Here is a 20,664-nt window from a genome sequence, read left to right as displayed (position 1 = left end):
CGGGCTTCTTTCTCCTCGTGACATGCTCCCTGCGGCCCAGGCCCAGGCTGCTCAGCCTTTCTTCCCCTGGGAGCCCTGGATACCTGCCCTCCTCCGATGGTCAGCCCAGGCTCTGACTCTGGCCCCGTCTCCTGGAATGGCTTACATACCACATCCTGTTCTTGGCGATTATAAAATCTACCATGATTGATCGCTTTTCTCCAAACTTCCCCAAACGTCTCCCTCATCAAATAATTATTCCTTGCTGGTCACCCTTAAGCTCTGAGCAATCACTCACTTCGCTGTCAGCCCACTCCGCAGTTCCCCTCGTGTGCCAAAAAAGCTGCTTTTTACAAGCTCCTCAAATGTTTCCTGATTTCATCAACGAATGGGTGCGTGATCTCTGGCACACTTCTGCTATGTCTGGAACTCCAGTTCTTTGAAAATTGGTTCGGATGGTTATATGCCTAATTTATTTTCCAGCGCACTCAATTACTTCAACAATTTCTATCAGCCATACCTTAGCCATTGCTTGTTGGCATATTCCTGTGTTACTATCTTCAGCAAAGCGTTTACAAATTACAGGATCCCAGAGGAGAAACTCTGGCACCTCTTCCCAGGTGGAAGGTAGAGGTAACACCTGGAGCGGTGTCACGTACAGACAGACCTAATAAACCTCGGATGATGATGCTAGTAAACCGAAAGGGAAAGCCCTACAGAACTCCTGGCCTCTGCACTTGCCAGCTGCAGGGTCTTGCTCAGTTGTAAAAGCACCTTCCTATGGCCGCAACGTCAAGTGTACGTTTCAGAGGGAACTAGCACTCGGTGCCAAAAGCAGTAAAACTGACAGAGTCAGAATGTTGCATCCTTTAAGGTAAACCAGTTAGAAACTGGAGACCCCCGCCTCCCGGCTGCCGGTTGCTATAGGAAATCTTATTCGCTGTGGAAAATGACAATACCTAAAAGACGGATAGAAAGAAGGAAAGCGGGGGGGGGGGGGGGGGGGGGTTTCTCCGTGCCTTTCATCCAGCAAAGGTTCATTTTCTCCCTCGCGATTATGGCCTTGCGGTCAATCTGCTTAGTGCTGAGTAAGCCCTCAAGATGACACAGCATGTTCGAGAGCAAGTGGCTGACAGCGAAGCGAACGTCAGGATGACGGCAGCTCCTGGGCAGGTGCGTACGTGGCCGTTACTCAGCCTCTGTGCAGGGCCCCTGGATTTACGCCTTTGCGGGGAGGCTCAGCCAGGAGCGGGGCGCAGGGTGGCCGGGCACCGCTCCTCAGGCCGCCAGGCTGATGAGGCTGGGAGTGGGCGGGGGAAAGGCCCGGGCAGCGAGGGCTTCAGACACTGTCACAGCCAGTCAGCGCCGGCACCAAGCTGATTCGCGTTACCGTTTCCCCCCAGCCCAGTCATTACCTGCTCTCCTGGGACACGCTTGCAAGGCCCTGAGTTCTTTAGGGCCTGGGTGAAAAAAGGTTTAAAAAAATTTTTTTAATTAAAAAAACACTTGGTCACTGACCCTCTTTTCACCTTCCGGAGGGTGCAGAAGGGTGAGGTTGGGGGAGTGAGGAGTCCGTCCCGCGACGAGCGGTCCACTGGCATCGGATAACCGGCCCGCCGCTATGCCATCCCTCGGCCACCCCCTTGAGATGCCGCCAAAGCTCCTGGCCCCGCTGTTCCGCTCGCAGGCTAAGTCCAGCTGCGATTAACTGTCGGGGGAGTGTCAATGGTTTCCCTCAGGGGACATAAGGTGGGAGTAAGGGGTCCTTCCTGCCTTAAGACGACAAAGTGCTTGACCTTGACCTTGACCTCTCCCTTTGTAGGATGAGGATAAATACAGCTGCCTCATATGGTTGCTGTGAAGGCAGAAAGACTGAATACTCATGAATACAGGTCAACGCTCAGTAAATGTTTACTACTGGCAGAGGCTGTAGCAGGGGGTGATTCTTGCTCAGGAGGAAGTCAGTCATGCCTGCGTACCTCTGACCGTTGGTGAATTAGGTCAAATATGGAAAGTTCACTGATGCCCAAGCTACTCGAGGAGCATCACCTTTTATCCTCAAGGTAAGTGCCAAGAAGACATTTCCTACAGAATAACGCGGTGACCTTTCCAAAGAGAGAACTCTAAGGCTCCTGCTTGCCAGCCCCAGTCTCAGGCAGCACCTTACCTCACCAGAGTGCACACATGCCCGTATATGATGGGGGGACGCCGGAGCCTGGAGTTGTCACATTTGTCACCTGTGGATGTGCCACCATCAGGATGTTAAATGAGACTTTTTCAATGAGAGAATTTTCAGCAAACATTGAAACAGTACTCAGAGTATTGGGTTGAATTTATCTAAGGGTATTTGTTTTCTTTGAACACTGCCCGTGGTGCATGGCAAAGAATCGGACCTCATTGTAAGATAGCTCATGATTCTCCTGGGGGAGCTAGAAGGCACAGTAAGGTCCTTGACATGGGAACACCACCCCAAGGAAAGGCCTGTGATGGCACCATGAGACAATGTGGGCCGTGGAAGCCACTTAAATGTCCATCAACAGAGGAATGGATAAAGAAGATGTGGTACATATATACAATGGAATACTACTCAGCCATAAAAAAGAATGAAATAATGCCATTTGCAGCAACATGGATGGACCTAGAGATGATCATACTAAGTGAAGTAAGTCAGAAAGAGAAAGACAGATACCATATGATACTGCTTATGATACAAACAAACTTATTTACAAAACAGAAACAGACTCACAGACTTAGAGAACAAACTTACGGTTACCTGGGGGAAGGGTGGGAGGCGAGGGATAGACTGGGAGTTTGGGATTGACATGTACACACGGCTACGTTTAAAATAGATAACTAATAAGAACCTGCTGTATAGCACAGGGAACTCTGCTCAATACTCTGTAATAACCTAAATGGGAAAAGAATTTGAAAAACAATAGACAACAAGTATATGTGTCACTGAATCACTCTGCTGTACACCTGAAACTAACACAACATTGTTAATCAACTATACTCTAAAATAAAATAAAATGGGAGCTTCCCTGGTGGTGCAGTGGTTGAGAATCTGCCTGCCAATGCAGGGGACACGGGTTCGAGCCCTGGTCTGGGAAGATCCCACATGCCGCGGAGCAGCTAGGCCCGTGAGCCACAACTACTGAGCCTGCGCGTCTGGAGCCTGTGTTCCGCAACAAGAGAGGCCGCGATAGTGAGAGGCCCGTGCACCGCGAAGAAGAGTGGCCCCCGCTTGCCGCAACTGGAGAAAGCCCTCGCGCAGAAACGAAGACCCAACACAGCCGTAAATAAATAAACAAATAAATAATTCCAATTTAAAATAAAATAAAAAATAAAATAAAACACACACACACACACACACACACACACAGACAATGAGGGCTAGTCGTGCCCCCTCCACCAAAGTCAGCAAAAGCCTCTGGTTTGTTCATCAGGAAGGCAGGGCTGAGAGTCCCACACTCCATTTATAGAGACAAAAACTGAAATAGTTTTGCAAGTTCCCACAGATTGTTGGATGGTGAAGTCAAAAGTGTAGCTCCCCAAAGTCAGCTCCACACGAGGAAGGCCCTGGTGTGCTGTGCCCCCAGCAACGTCCCAGGGGCCTGGAGCAGCAGTCGGCACAAGATGAGCGTTCGCTGTTTGCTGAATGGATGTTTCACATTTTGGGGGGAGGGGGACTCGTTTTTTGCTCACTGAAGATTATTACTTAAAAGAAACGAAAAGACAAACTACAATCTAAGAGACTACATTTGCCACACATAACAGATAAAGGTTTCTTATGAAGACTGTATTAAAAGTCTTCTACAAAGCAATAAAAAATAATACTGAAAAGACAAACAAATCAATAGAAAACTGAGCAAAAGATGTGAACAGGCACAGCACAAAATGCATAAGGCCAATAAGCATATGAAGTGATGCTCAACTTTCAAGAGTCAGAGAAACACAAACCAAGACCATAAAGGATATATTGCTTTTACCCTTCCCGCTGGCAAAAATAATTAAGTGTAACACCACCAAATACTGAAGAGTGTGCAGATGAATTGGATCGCTTACACACCAAGGATTAGGACAGAAACTGGCGCAATCATTTTGAAACACAATTTGGCATTATTTTGTAAAGTTGAATATTTACACATTTTACGATTCAACAATTCCTCTTCTAGATAAGAACTCCCAAAAATCTTTCGACATGCGTCCAGAGACAGATATAAGAATGTACTTAGCAGCACTGTTCAAAATAGCAAAAAATAATTAGAAGCAACACCAATGACCATTGGCAAGGGAATAGTATTTTCAAACAGCAGGATATTCTACAGCAGTGACAACAAATGATACACACAACACGATTGATCTTTCAACCACTGGAGAGCAAGTCTCAGAATGTTACATACCCTTTTTATAAAGTTCAAGGATGGATGAAACGAAACAATACATTGTTCAAACATACAAAGGTACTTGATAAAACTACAAACTAAAAACGTCAAGAGAAGAATAAACACAAAATCCAGGATAGTGGTGATTTGGGCGAGTGGGGAAGTAAGGGGACGAGATGGGAGAGTAGAACACAGGTAAGTTATAAATGGGTTGGCAGTGAATTCACAGGTGTCCCAGAGAATTAAAAAGAAAACATATCGTAACAGAATGCTATTAACATTAACTATGTCTTACGCATTTCCCATTTAAAGAGAATTATTATGAAACACTTATTTTTCCTTTTTCTTAATCTGAATGCCTTCCAGGCTTACAATCATAGAATAATTGTTTAGAAACAGATTCCTTATAAAAGAGAAGATTCTAATTCTGGAAAATAGCTAACTGGGATGTACTGTTTCATCTTGCTTGACTTATGAATGCTGTTATTGATCTCTAAATGGAATTTCGAAACCAGTGACTTTTATAAAAATATGATGTACTGTGGGAAGAAGTAGGAAATGAAGAGCAGGAGGGAGAGAAAGAAAAGACAATGTACAGAACAAACTCAAACAACAACTTTAATGGACTCTATCCTTCCCTGTAAACCAACCAATCATTTTCCTGCCAGCCAGACAGTTGCAGTAGAATCTGGACTCATTCTGTTCATTCTGGAGACGGTTACAAGTGCTCGGACTGGTGCCATGCTATGCATTTGGAAGAATGATTGCATTATAAACCCCATTCCAAGCTTCCCACTGTTCCAACAATGGAAACAGTGAAGAATGTTTGGGCTGACTTAAGATGTGAAGATGTAGCTCCCGTATTACTGAGGCTTCCTGCCACTCAAACATTCCCCCCAAATAAGTCTCGACCACCTGCCTAATTAAGGTCTGAGGTTAGGTAAGAAAGAATCATTTCTTCTAGCAGTAACTCGTATGCTGCTTGTAGGACGGTGCACGCATGAAATTGGAGCCCTGTTGAAACTCCAGGCTTAGCACCTAGCAGGAAATAATCAGCCTCGATAGAACAGGCTTTGGGGCTTCTGTTTCCAGAGGTGTGATTGATAAGATACCCCGAAGGACCTTCCTCACTAAAAACTGAAATACTAGATTAAACGTTGAAAGTCACACCCCATTCATTTAGGTGCACTGCTGAGCTGGCACTGAATTAAGGAACGCGCAGAATCCCGCAGAAAGTGAGAACGGGCATCCTGGGGGGTAGGCCAACACCAAATTCCACTTACGCCCTGAAGGGGTGTGGCCAAACCCTAGAGATGCCGAGTCGCTGCTCTGATGGTCTCTGCTATCAGAGGACAGAAGGTAAAGCAGAGGGCTGCCCGAGGGGGATCTAATAGGAGACCCCTAGTTATCTGGAAGCCTCTAGGCCACAGTCCTAAGGTAAGGACGAGTGAGAAGGAAACTCTGATATTCAGAAGGGAACAGAAGGGAAATTTGGCTCCACTTTGAATTGAAGGTAGAGAAAAATAAATGGCCCTCCTCCCCCCTGAGAATTCGTACCCACAAGCCAGCAGTCTAAACTCACCCTACCCGGGAGGTACAGAAAACTCAGGTTGAAATTTTAGTTTAAAATGGGCCAGGATTGGTGACTCCAAGGAGCGAGGGCTTATCTGCTCCAGAGGAACTCAGCTTCCAATCCAGCCTGGGAGAGTTTCTGCACAGATCACTTTCCCAAACCATCAGGCAGCATTCACGAAACACTCAAGGAAAGAAGCCATCACAGGTGAAATTCACCAGAAACAACACAACACAGAAACAAGTCCCCAAATGCTTCAGATGTTGAAAATAACTGGCCCAGAATAACTCATTTAATAGGCTTAAAGTGAATATAACAAACTCAATGAACTGTCTTTGTAGCAGATTAGATGCAGTTGATTCGGAGAGGAAAAAGTAAATGGCAGATAAACCCAAAGAAATGAAAAAAATCTGGAGAGGAGAGGGATGGGAAATGGGAAAGAGAGTTTAAGGGGGAGGGGGGTAGAGTTGGAAGCTTTAACATATGTCTAATTTGAGTTCCAGAGGGAGAAAACAGAGTGTGGAAGAGGCACTGTCCAAACAGAGAAAGTTTCAGAGTTGTTGAAAGACATCCATCCTTCGATGCAGTAAGCCCCGTGAATTCCAACCGGGATGAATTTCTGAAAAATCACAGGAAAACCTAAGAAAAACAGAAGATCCTAAAAGCAGCCAGAGAAAAAAAAAGGTCACTTACAAAAGAACTACCATTAGGCTTGTGCTGATTTCTAAACAGAGATGACTGAAAAGCCAGGGGGAGCCCACCTGACCATCATCAGTAGAGAGAGAGCTTTCGCCTGAACTTGAACTTCATAAACGGGATCACACTTCCTCTCTCTTTCCTGCCCTCTTCTTGGCTTTCTGTATGAGGCCAGGGCTTGATGTGCTCGCAGTGGTAGCGTTTCACCAGCCTTCAGTCCTTCTCTGCACACGTACCAACTCCCGACCTAGTGTGTAAATGTCCAGATTGATCCCCTCAGGTACCCTCCCAGTGTACCTGTCAGTTCTCACTTAAAATGACCAGGTAATCAACATTGTAATGAGGTAAGAATTAAAGGAAAGTTGATACGAGTCAGACATTTCCAGGCTGCAGCATAATCCATAGGATTAAGTGAAAATCTCAGGAAACTGGTAAATGTCCAGAAGAAAGAGGTTCTACTTCATATGCTGTAGATCGTAGAAATCTAAAGGTCATAGTCTGAGTGACCACCTATACTTAGAAAAGATGCCCATGGATGGCACATTTTAGGGGAAGTTCCTGCCAAGCATGCCGTTTTATATCAGCTGTTTGAGAAACTCTTGAAAATCACAGTTTATGTGTTAAGTCCGACAGTATTGGCCGCACTACACAAAGAATAGCGCCATAAGTAAAAGTAGCCTGGAAACTGTCGATGATATATTCATGCTATTAAAGATCAGCACATCTCCTTACTTTTATTCAGGAGGCTAAAACTGGAGATTTTTAGCATTAATAAAAGAAGAAGAGTAACCATAGAAACAGAGCATTTATCTTATTTCCATGGGAAGGAAAGCAACTCCTTCCATGGAATACTTTGAGGTGCTCTGGCAGCGCTTCTACCTGAGAAGATTCCTCTCCTAAAGCTCTCGCTGAACTATTTAAAGTAATGGGAATTCTCTAAAAATAATAGGCAAGCCATTTAATAATAAGGGCAATTTTCATTGAAAGTTAAAATATTCTTACTATACAGAAATGCAAAAATGTGACGGCAACAGACCAAACCACCCAATAGGAAAGAGGGAGAACAGCAAAGGACCAAATCAATGTTCAGACTGCAATAAAAAGGAAAAACTGACATGCACTGAAAGCCGGCTCTTTGCCAAGCACTTGTTATAGACGTCATTGCACTGAAGACTCATGACCATCCTGTAAGTATATATACATATATATTTAGTCGTATCTTGTTCTCAACTGCTGAAGCCGTCCAGTCCTCCCTCGGTATCTGTAGGGGATTGGTTCTAGGACTGCTGTGGGTACCAAAATTCGAGGATGCTCAAATCCCTTATAAAAAATGATGCAGTATTTGCATAACCTACACACAGCCTGCCAGTATACTTTAAATCATCTCTAGATTACTTATAAGATCTAATACAATGTAAATGCTATGTAAATATTTGTGAATGCTACGTAAATAGTTGCCAGAGGGCAGCAAATTCAAGTGCATTTTTACCATTTTATCTCCTTTCCCCCCTCTCTCAGTATTTGACAGTTTTACCATTAATTTTCCCCTCTCTTTTGGTTACCTTTGTAAATTAAAATGCTACCTCTAAACTTCCCTTTCTTGTTCCATCAACTTGCAATAGTGTATCTTGATTCCTTACTTTGCAATATGAGGATATTACTGTCTCTATCCTTTCCTACAAATTTTAAACTTCTACTTATTTATTTTTATTTTTGGCCCGCGCCATGCGGAATGAGGGATCTTAGTTCCCCGACCCGTGATCGAACCCACGCCCCCTGCAGTGGAAGGGCGGAGTCTCAACCACTGGACTGCCAGGGAAGTCCCTGAAACTTCCACTTCTGATAGATCCTATTTTACACGGTCAAGGCTGATGTTATGTACATTTTGCCTCTACTGATAGAACAGTTAAATATTTCGAGGTTTGCCTATAGATTGATTCTAATACTGGAAATCAATAAACAGTGTTTATTTATCATGGTTGTATAGTTATTTTTTTCTTCTAGGGCCAAATTCCTTCTCCCTTGTTCCAAGATCACAGTGCCATTCGCCTTAAAAGACAATACGCTAGCATCATGTAAGATTAAGTGGATTTTTTCTTAATTCTATCTGTTGCTCAAAATAATAATAAATGTTTGGTAGAATTCACTTGGGATGCCATATGGACATCGTGTGGCATAGAGTTTTGTTTGTGGGAAAGTTTTTAATTACAGATTTAATATCTTTAGTAATTACAGTAATTTAGTAATCTGATCTTTTATTTCTTCTTAATACGAGTTTGAAAAGCTGTGTTTTTATAGAAAATTGTCCATTTTACCTCAATTTTCATTTTTTTGGCATAAATTTTTTTCACAATATCCTGAAGTACTAATTTCAATTTCTGAAATATCGTTAGTGATGTCTCCTTTTTTAAAAATAAATTTATTTATTTTACTTATTTTTTTTTTAAACTTATTTTTGGCTGCGTTGAGTCCCCGTTGCTGCACGCAGGCTTTCTCTAGTTGCGGTGAGCAGGGGCCACTCTTTGTTGCTGTGTGCAGGCTTCTCATTGGGGTGGCTTCTCTTGTTGCGGAGCACGGGGTCTAGGCACGCGGGCTTTAGTAGTTGTGGCACACGGGCTCAGTAGTTGTGGCTCGCGGGCTCTAGAGCACAGGCTCAGTAGTTGTGGCGCACGGGCTTAGTTGCTCTGTGGATTGCGGGAATCTTCCCGGACCAGGGTTCAAACCCGTGTCCCCTGCATGGGCAGGCGGATTCTTAACCACTGCGCCACCAGGGAAGCCTGATGTCTCCTTTTTGATTGTAATAATGGTTAGTGTCTACTTCCTTAATCAGCCTTGCTAGGTATTTATCAATTTGATTAATACTTTAAGAAGCGACATTGCTGGCCCCTAGGGTATAAGTCTAGTCTACTTTTATTGATATGCTAAACAGTTTTCCAAAGTGGTTTTTACCAAGTTACACACCCACCAGCAGTATATGAGAGTTCCAGTTGGTCCACATCCTTGCCAAAACCTGGTATTGTCTGTCCTTTTTATTTTAGCCCTGCAGGTGGGTGTGCAGTGGTATCTTATGATTTGAATTTGCATTTATCTGATAACTAATGATTTTGTGCACCTCTTCATATGTTTGTTTGCCATTTGGATATCTTCTTCTGTGAAGTACCTGTCTATATATTTTGTCCATTTCTCTATTATCTTTCTTTCTTTGTAAGACGTTTTTTACTTATATATTTTCTCATATATTTTTTACACATTTACAAATGTGTCCTTTCCAGGTTGCATGTATTGCAAAAAGTCATATCCCAACTTGTTAGTTTGCCTTTTCACTCTCCTAATGTTGTTAGATCAACAGTTTCTTAACTTTGTGTAGCCCTATTTATCAATTATTATGTATTATTTACTTGTTTATTAAGTCCAATTTATCCATTACGTTTAGTGCCTTTTAAAAGTCTTTCCCTACCTCAAAAGCATGAAGACATTCTCCTGTGATTTATTCCAGAAGTTTATTGGTTTTGCCTTCCTTATTTACATATATATTCCACCTAGAATTGATTTTGAGTATAATTTCTTTTTTTCAGTATGGATATTCAATTGGTCTAGCACCACTAAATGAAAAGACCATGTTTTTCTCATTGCACATCAGGATCGTCTTTGTCATTTAATCAAATGACTATATATTTGGGTCTGTTTCTGTACTTTCTGTTATGTTTCATTTCTCAATTTGTCTCTCCTTGTGTGAATGGCACACTGACTTTATTATGATAACCTCATAATTAGTTTTAATGTATCAGAGTATAAGTTCAAATTAGCTTTTCTTCAAAATTACTTTGGTTATTTCTAGACTTTCGTATTTTCACACAAGTTTTAGAATCAGCTTGTTGATTTCCACACGAAAAAACATCTGCTGAAATTCTGATTGAGTTTGCAGTTACTCTAAAAATCAACTTGTGGAGACTTGTTATCTTAACAATTTTAGCCTTCCAATCCATGACCATGGTGTAAATCTCCATTTATTTAGGTATTTTTAATTTATTTCCATGATGTTTTATAATTTTCTACATAGAACTCTTGCATATTTTCATGAGTTACATCCTAGATATTTGATATTTTTGATGCTATTATAAACAGTAGGTTTAATTTTTTCACCTTTAATTCTTTATTGCTAATATACAGAAATAAAGATTTTTGTATTGTTCTGTTATCTAGTGTCTTTCCTAAATTAACTTATAAATAGCTTGTAGATTATTTTGAATATTCTATGTATAATGACTGCTTCATTTCTTCCTTTCTAATCATTCTACTTTTTTATTGCCTTATTGTACTGTCTAGGATCTCTATTACAACGTTAAATAAAAATGGTGATATTAGGACTTCCCTGGTGGCGTGGTGGTTAAGAATCCGCCTGCCAATGCAGGGGACACGGGTTTGAGCCCTGGTCTGGGAAGATCCCACATGCCGCGGAGCAACTAAGCCCGTGCGCCACAACTACTGAGCCTGTGCTCTAGAGCCCACGAGCCACAAGTACTGAGCCCGCGCACCTAGAGCCCGTGCTCCGCAACAAAGAGAAGCCACCGCCATGAGAAGCCTGTGCGCAGCAACAAAGACCCAATGCAGCCCCATAAATAAATAAATAACACTGTATAAAGAATAATTATTATTTTAAAAAATGGTGATATTAGGCATCTTTGTCTTATTCCTGATTTAAGGAGGAAAACTTCTGACATACCAAAATTAAGTATGAAGCTTACTCTAAGTTTTTTGTATATACTTGTTCATCCCATTAAGGAACTTCCCTTCTATATCCACTTTGGTAAATTCTTTCCTTTTTAATCATTATTGGAATTTGAATTTTATCAGATGCTTTTTCTGCATCTGACATGATAATCAATTTTTCTCCTTTATTCAGTTAATCTGGTGAATTGCATTTCATTGATTTTTATAGTGTTAAATCAACCTTGCATTCCTGGAATAAATCCAACTTTTCATGACGTGTTTTTGGTTTTGTTTTTATACATTGCAAGATTCAATTTGCTAATGTTTTGTTTAGGATCATGCCTCAATTGTTCATGAGAAGAACCAGCTTATAATTCTCTTTCCTTGTACTAGTCTTGCCAGGCTTTGATATCAATATTATGCTGGCCTCATAAAAATAAATTGGGATTTATTTCCTCTTTTTCTATTCTTGGGAAGTGTTTTTTTAAGAGTGGTGTTATATATTCCTTGAGGTTTGGAAATGTTCACAAATGAAGTTTATCTGTGCCCTGAGATTTCTTAGTGGAAAGGTATTTAATTACAAATTTAAGTTTTAATTGCACATTTAAGTTTTAAATGGATATTCAGATTTTCCATTTTCTTTTTGTAACAGTTGTGGTAAATTGTACTTTCTTAGGAATTTGTCCATTTCATCAAAAGTTGTAAATTTCTTGCCTAAATTTAGTTCCAGTGTCTCTTCTTATCTTTTAAATGTCTGTATGATCTGTAGTGATGTCTTTTTTTTTTTTTTTTTTGATTCCTGATATTGATTATAAGGGCTGTCTTTTTTCCTTCTTCAGTCTTCAAAAAACTAACTTAGTCTTTCAGAGAACCAAATTTCAGCTTTGTTGATATTTCTCTATTGTACTTAGGGTTTCTATTTCATTAATTTCTGCTCTTATCTTTATTATTTCCTTCCACCTACATTCTTAGGTTTAATTGGCTGGGAGTTTTTTTTTTTTTTTTTTCCCTTAGGTTTTTTAGCTGGATAGTGAGATCATTGTTTTTTAAACTTTCTTCTTTAACATATGGATTTGATGGTTGTACAGTTTTCCATAAGCACAACATTTGTGGCATTCAACATATTTTGATATGCCATATTTTCATTTTCATTCAGTGCAAAATATCATTTACCTCTACTGGGGTTTCTTTTTTGACCCAAAGTTTATTTTTAAATGAATTGTTTAACTTCCATGTATTTGAGAATTTTCTAGTGATTATTTTTGTTTGCTTATTTTTAGTTTAATTTCGCTGTGTAAGAGAACATGATTTCAATCCTTTGAAATTTGTTGAGACTTACGACCTAGCAAATTATCAATTTTGATAAAATTTGGCATGTATGACTTGAGAAAAAGTATATTCTGGGGCTTCCCTGGTGGCCCAGTGGTAAAGAATCTGCCTGCCAATGCAGGGGACACGGGTTCGAGCCCTGGTCCGGGAAGATCCCACATGCCGCGGAGCAACTAAGCTTGTGCGCCACAACTACTGAGCCTGCGCTCTAGAGCCCGCGAGCCACAACTACTGAGTCCGTGCGCCACAACTACTAAAGCCCGTGCACCTAGAGTCCATGCTCTGCAACAAGAGAAGCCACCGCAATGAGAAGCCAGTGCAACTGCAACGAAGAGTAGCCCCCGGAGCGGCTGCAACTAGAGAAAGCCTGCGCGCAGCAACAAAGACCTAACCCAGCCAAAAATAAATAAATAAAATAAATAAATTTTTTAAAAATTGACTTTTCTAAAAAAAAAGTATATTCCATCAGTTAGGTGCATTGTTAAGTAGGTTAGTTTTGTTTATCACATCGTTCACATTTCCTAGTCCTCTCTTTGGTTGTATATCATTAATTATAAAATACATCTATTTACAGTTTAATTCACATTATTATATTTTTCAGTTTTTGAATTTCCATTTGATGTTTTTTAAAGATCTAGTACTCTGGAAAATTCTCTATCTTGATTTCAATATTTTTTAACATAATAACATTCATTATTTTTAAGTATGTGTCTGACCAATAGCTGAGTCACAAATGAGTCCACCTGGTATTTTATTTAATGTTAGACATCGTGATTTTAAAAATTTATGGCCTTGGATGCTATTATTTTTCTTCAAAGAGGCTTTTCCCTACCCTCTGTGAGGCATCCAGAATGGAATCAGATGAGTTCAATCCAATCAGGACTGAGGTGACTTGAGGTGGCGTTGTGGTCTTTGTAAGGCTTGGTTTACCCACAGGCTTAGTGTAAACCCCAGGGATTCCAGGGGAAGATCACTGGGGCCCCCTTCCCTTCTGGCAGATTCTGAAATCCAACTTTTGTTTCCCAAGGACCATGAGCCTGTTGAAAATTCCACACTGTGTTTCAGTGTTTTCTGCTTAGCGTTCTAGACTTTGCCCTGTACAGCTTAAGCTTCAATAGGGTCAGAGAAAAATGATGCCAAATGTGGAGCTTTCCTCAATATCCCTTTTCTCTGGGATATTGGTCCTTCAAGTCCCAGACACTTTGGTAGGATCATTGGTCAGTGACAGAAGCCAAATTTACTCCATGGTTTGAAAAGAAAATCCAATACTTTTAGGATTATTTTCCATTTACTAATGCTGTTCCACCATTACAAAGATCAGCAAACTCAAGCTCTTTTTATTTAACATCCCATTTTCTAGAATATAGTTGGTTTAGTGTTTCTTTCAGAATGCTTATTTAGTGGAGATTTATATCTTTGCCATTGTGAATCTCCCTGGACTACCCATTGTCAGGCAAACTGTGAACTTGGATTTAAAATCATTGTACTAAGTTGCTTCCTTTTAATTGATTATTTATGGTCGACTCACTCCCTATTAATCCCCACCAAGTTATATGGCCTTAGGGGCTTGATCATAAGTTTTGTTTCCATAAGTCTTTTGGAAACAAAAGACTTGGAGTGGCCATAGATTCTCCTAGTCAATTATCTCATGAGTCTCATTCCATCCAAATTTATTTTGGAAAAGAATGCCTTTTTAAAGTAAGCTTTAAAATAATCACAGGGAAAAAAATAGTTCATTTTTCAGCAATCCCTTCTGGTGAATTAAAAACTCAAACCTTGGAGATCAGTCAGAGATTGTGATCTTCCACTTGAAGATTTAATAATATCTAAAAATCAGAATATATACAAGATTCAGGATTTTTCAAAAATCAACACATTCTGAAAAGTTGCTCTGCACGGAAAGAACACACAAGAATCTAAGGTTTTTTAGACCTTTCACCATATGAATTGTCAAGTCTATTATGAAGCTCCTTTTTTAAAATACGAAGATTTCATCAACACTCTTTTAGTGAATTTCAGTGTATTATTTGTCAACTGATAAGTTGTGGACTGTTTTTGTTCTTCTGTGTCCTATCCTATAGAATTGTTTTGGAGAGAAATTTGATAGAAATCACATGTGGCTGGGTAACAAACGAATTCATTGCACTGAAGGTGAACACATGCTTTTATTTTAGAATAGATAATTTAAACCAAACATGACACTATGAAAATTAACATTCGGTTTTCCTCAATCCTGCGACACAGAGCAGTATTCTCCCATCTTACTTCCCAGTTACAATAACATGAGAAGATATTGATATTGAGCCTATTATCTCAGCAATAATGCATATTACTACAAGTGATTACTTATTAGCAGTAAAATTTTCCTCCAGGGCTTAATTTAGAATGCCTGCAATGAGATAAAAAAATCTCAGTCTTGGAAGTGATCCTCTGTATGGTTAATGTTTAGGGAAATTTTTATTGCTTCATGGCAGTTTAAGATCCTTAATTGGCTGGTTCTTTGAAATGAAGGCATACGGTAAGGACCCAAACCTTGGAAGGCTGATGTGAATGACATATACAGAATTAGAAGCCAGGCTTCCTGGAATGGTTGGTAGGATTTAGTTCAGAAGTGTTCATTTTTTTTCATGCTCCGTGATATCCTCGGGACTCCTGGATGTCCTGCTGCTTTAGCAGCTTTCACCCACGCCCCAGGATTCTACGTGCAGATAGAGAAGTTGGGCGTGGATGGGTTAATCCACCCAACTGTACTCTTTCATGATCAGAGTGCAGTCAAACATCAGGTTTGGTCACATGGAGTTGTGATGGGTCGTGATGCAAAACTTGGCTGATCCAATGGGTTAGAGCGGGTTGTCCTGGAAGATTTCAGCTCTGAGTGAGCTAAATCTGCTTTAGGCTTGACAAGCCAACAGAGGAGTCTAATTCCTGCAAATTCTTGAGATAGCAAGGCAACTTCCACTCCTGAAAATGCCGAGGCAGGTAGGAGCTCAGGTATGCAAGGGTAAGATAAGGGTGCAGGTCTGGAACTTCTGACTCACAGGTGTCCCTGATCAAAAAGCATAAGGTGAGAATCCACTTCCCAGACTCAGGACTGCGAGTCAGAGCAGGCATGAGAGCAAGGCTGACCTGATGCTGAACCCCCAAACTGATACCTAAATGGTTCCTCCATTCTCCCTGACCTGATCACAGAGCCTGAGGCAGAGTGGAGTCTCCAGGTAATCACTAAGAGGTCCCAGATGTGGGATATGAGGGCTTTGAGAGCAGGGAATTCCTTGGTGTCCGCATCCTTCTTTAGCGACTATTTTTGTGGATTTCTTTATTCCTTTCCGAATTCTTGGAGAATTGGAGATTAATGAATGTTGGAGATTAATCAAGTTCCAGAGGCAGTTTTTGCCTTGACCGGGTATCATTCTTGCGACCCTGAACAGATGCTCAACGGAGGACCAGGTATCCCCTCCCTGGCGTGGCTGCAGGTGTGCCTGGGTCCTACAGATGGCCCAGGGCCCTGGGTTTTCCCCTCTGAGCCGCCTTCGAATCTGCTGACTGAGGACAGTGGTGACCGGACGTCTCCATGACTGAACTAAAATCTTCAGGCTTCCAAAACACTGCGATAAATTTCCTTAATGGAACTGTTGGCTAGAGGAGGAAGCATCTACAGAAGCCTTGCTTGTACTTCGATCCAAAGCTCTTCCCTCTGATTCTAAGCGCCAGGCTCTCGGCAGATTGCTTAACTATTTGGAAAGGTGCTGAGCTAGCAGGTGGCCTGGCTCAGCCCAGACGAAGCATCGAGTGCCGCCTGCATCCACACGAGTCTGCGTCTTAGGAGACCTGCCCCTGCGGGACCACTCGCTCAGCTAAACACATCCTCTCTGGTCCAGCCGCCTTAGTCCAGAATAGCAGGATGGCCACTTGGAAAGAAAAGGTACAGGCAAGCTAGGAGAGCCTCCGACCCGGCAACGAGGCACGTGCAAAACAGCGAAGCCTGTTCTCATGAAATGGAGAGGATGCACAAGGAGGTTCAGCTGCAAGTGAAGAGAAATCCAGCAAGAGAGCAGATCTGACGTTCTGATCATAGACCCAAGAGGAGCCCAGTGCAGGCGGAAAAGGATGGTCTTCAGGCGCTTGCAAACCCTAAATGCTTCCACTGACTACCCATTAATTCATCCATCCAACATTTATTACAACCTACTACGTACTCTGACGCTGGACGAGGCGTGTGCCAAGCCCAGATTCTGTCAGCGGAGCTCGTTTTCCAGGCAGAAGTCAGGTTAGGGTGAAGGAAGGAAATTGTTATTTAAGTATTTACCGCGTGGCAGGCACTTTCATAGTGAGGATTTCATTTAATCCTCAAAACAATCCTGTAGATATTATTCTCCCCAGTTCTGACGAATGGCAAAGAAAGCACATTTCATGGAAGTAGGATAAAGAGGAATAAAGCCAGAGTGAAGATGATCATCCATGGGGCCCACGCAAGGTACCACCTCTGAGTCTCTGCTCACTTACCTGTAAAATGGATAGTTGTACCTGTCTTGTAGGACAGTTGTAAAGAAGGAAACTGCATTATGTGGCAAATACAAAAGTCCCAACTCCAAGGTTTCACGCCCGGCCAGTGGTTGCTAAGTGTGTCTTCTGCATTCGCATCGGAGGACGATGCCCTAGAGGCTGGCAGAGCACTAGGATGACACCTGGCCCGGGTGACACGCACAACCACCCTGAGCTGGCCAGAGCTGGCGTGGGACAGCCAGAGCCCAGCCCCCAGTCCCGGGGCAGCCTGGGAAGGCAAGGCAGTCACTAGCATTAGCACAGCAGGACCAGGTTTCCTCTGGCTGGACGACAAGAGTGCTGCTGCATTTCAGCAGGACCCACGGCCTCAGCCCCTGAAGCAAGGAAGTCCTGGCCCCAAGTCATTGCTCCCAGAGCCCCATCTCCAGGCGTCACGGCTCTCAGCTCTTCCTCCTGTGACTTAACAACTACTCAGCGGTTTCCACCTGCCTCTAGCCTCGTTTCCCAGATCCCAGGGGCTGACCCTCTGTGTCTCTGATGCTGTCTCTCCCCGCTGGTGTCAGCTAGGTTCACGGTGAGCTCGCTCGGGGCTGAGTCACGCAAAGTCCAGGGCCCCTGGAGGTGCTCGGCGAGTCACTGGACCTGTGAAGGCTGAGCTGCCGGCGGGAGAAGTGGCCCTTCCTTCAGGGTCCCCGAGCCTGGGCAGGACACGGTTGGTCTCAGGCTCTGTCTCTCTGTGTCTTTTCTTTCTCACACACACATGCACAAGCACGACCTTAACAAGTCAAGGCACCTGGCATGGTATCCAGGCCACACTGCCCCATGCGAAAACGCTTCTTCCCCTTGGCTTCTGAATATCACTATTGCTTCCTTCTCATGAAGGAAGGTGACTCCGGCCTAGAGCCTAAAAACAGGACTTTTCTGTTTCTGACTCCTGTTCACGAATTGTACCACAGTTGAAAAGCAGGGAGAAAGTCTGCTTTGTTTCCGCATCATTCATGTCACAGGGCCTGGGTGGCACTGCAGAACTGTCACCAACTTCTCGGTTTGAACTCCTACCCAGAATCCATCCTGGAAAAGTCTCTTCCTTCACACCCACCAAGTTCACACTAGTTTGTTACTTGAAGCCATGAGCACAAAACATCAGCAGAAAGGTTTTGGGATGTGGAATTGGAAAGGATGTGAAGGTAGAGAAGATATGTCAATAGCAAATTGAGAATATCTAAGTGAGTAGTTCTGGAGATAGACATTATCTAAAAGCTATGAAGAATTCCCTTCTTCATTTAGAACCCCATTTGCCATGTTTCTGAATTCAAAGTCTTCCACTCAATCATAGCTTAGCTGAAACTCTTCCTCGATCATCTGTCATTAATAACTTCTTCCTTTTCAATACCCCGCCCCCCCAGCCCCTCTTATCTTCTGCTCGTATCACACTCATTAATTTGTCCTGGGGTAGATCCAGGTTCTGTAGGGCCTAAAGTTTAAACAACTGGGGGGGGCACGTCTTTGGGGAAAATAATTATGTGATTAGTTAAAAATCACTAAATCACAGTAATTAGTAAAAATTAGATGTGAAAATGATTATTTGTTTAAAATAAAGAAATCACAACAAAATCAAGTTTTAACAAGTTAATGAATACAACAAACATTACAAAATCTAGAAAAAAATAACATTTTCATGAAGTAAGTACCTGTCAGAGTTACTTAACTATATTTTATAGAGAAAATGGAAAGATAATTCCATGTTTCTTCTATAAGGTTGGTCACAATTTTATTATTGTTGATAAGTGGAATAAATAAAACATACAACTTCACATACAGGCATAGTACCCACTCTTTGTCCTACGGCCACCAGGTTGTACCTAGATACCTACACATGCTCTTATTTTGTGCATTATCAACAACAACAACAAAATGTATGATGCGTGTATAATTGTATAACTATTTATGCTGTGTTATCGAGAGCATTCCTGACTTCAGAAAGTTCTGTTTTGACCAGGCACTGCTGTGAACTGAATCTTCTGTTTACAGTTTTACGTGTCTGATTAGAAGAATTTCCCACCAACTAGCTTTGGGCTCCATTTACTTTACAGCTGGTGTCTCCTCCATGCCCACCCCCTTCCTGTGCTGAGTGCCATGGGGCCTGCTCCTGTCGCCATAAAGCCACTGCTCGGCACCTGCATCAACGCCCGGTGAGTCAGCACGGGGGGTGGTGAGACGTTTCTAGAAATCACTCCTGCACCGGTGCAAGTGGGAAGCGGTTCATTCCACAATGCAGTGTCCGGAAGCCCCACTCATACATTTCAAAAAACCCAACTAGTTGTGTCCTCAGCACAACTTCTCCTTTGCTGGATCTCAAGAATATCCTTGACCTTTTCAGCAATGGGGAAAAGCAAGAAGGGAGACACAGGTGGGAAAAAAAAAAACAAAACTCAACTTTTTCAAATTTTACCAAAATGTATGGCCACGTAAGTAAATTGATAGGGTCTCTCCCTGGGGTTGGAAAGGAGTGAGGGGCACTGACACATGGGCGTCATACACTTCATGCTAAATCTGCCGCTGCTTGAACTTGGTCTTACAGTAATTTACGTCCTCATCTAATTATGCCTTCTGTCTTTGAGAGCACTTTCACATTTCCAGTTCCTGATACAGTTCTTTTCACACAGAAGCGACTCAGTAAATTTTGTTGAATTAATTAATTCATATATATCAATGGGCAAGTTAGAGTAACCTGATCTCTGCTCTGACGTGACTAAGTGTGCAGGGATTCTGGGCTGTCCACCTCAAGGCTGTGCCTTCTTCGTGGAGAGGACACCTATCGGTAGCTTTGGTCCTGAGTTTCTCTGGAGCGCCAGGGTTTCTCTCACTGGTCAAGTCAAGAAGGTCAGAGACTGTTTGGTGACGATTTCTGTAAGGACTGTAATTTATTAGTTTAAATAATCAACTTGTTACTATGATTTACAGTAAGAGATTGGTTAAGTAAATTATGACACATCTATACAATGAAATGCTCTGTTAAAATGCACATGATAGAACTATGACTTCTGAAACGGAAAAACATCCATGGTGTATGCAGGGGGGCGGGAAATGCTCCCCTCTAATATCATCGCCAGTTCAAACCTCTCCAAGCAGTATTTTGTCCTCCCTGCTGGCCTGCGCAAGAAACCCTACAAACACCCGATCCCCTGTAGCCTTGGTGAGACTTCCATCCACTGACCTCTCCACTTCCTCCTTTTCATGACATCCCTCCCATCCAGCTTGGAGTCCATGGCCCATTATTTCAACTACTCTTCTGCAGGTACACTAAATTCCCTTGGCCCTTGTACTTTTGCTTGTTTATCACCATTAAAAAGAAAAAATTTATTTATTTTTGGCTGCATTGGGTCTTTGTTGCTGCACGCAGGCTTTCTCTAGTTGCGGCGAGCGGGGGCTGCTCTTCGTTGTGGTGCGTGGGCTTCTCATTGCAGTGGCTTCTCTTGTTGCGGAGCA

The 20,664-nt window shown here is 42.3% G+C and overlaps 1 protein-coding gene across 3 annotated transcripts in view; it reads right to left on the bottom strand.

Annotated features, from left to right (window-relative positions):
- LOC309625657 (uncharacterized protein) overlaps window positions 1-20,664 on the bottom strand; it is a 192,821-nt gene that overhangs the window by 113,851 nt on the left and 58,306 nt on the right. The window lies entirely within an intron of this gene.

The sequence above is a fragment of the Balaenoptera borealis genome, assembly GCF_965194805.1.
Source record: "Balaenoptera borealis genome assembly, chromosome: 3".
NCBI lineage: Eukaryota > Metazoa > Chordata > Mammalia > Artiodactyla > Balaenopteridae > Balaenoptera > Balaenoptera borealis.
The sequence above is the reverse complement of the archived record's forward strand: the minus strand, read 5'-3'. Positions and strand labels throughout refer to the sequence as shown.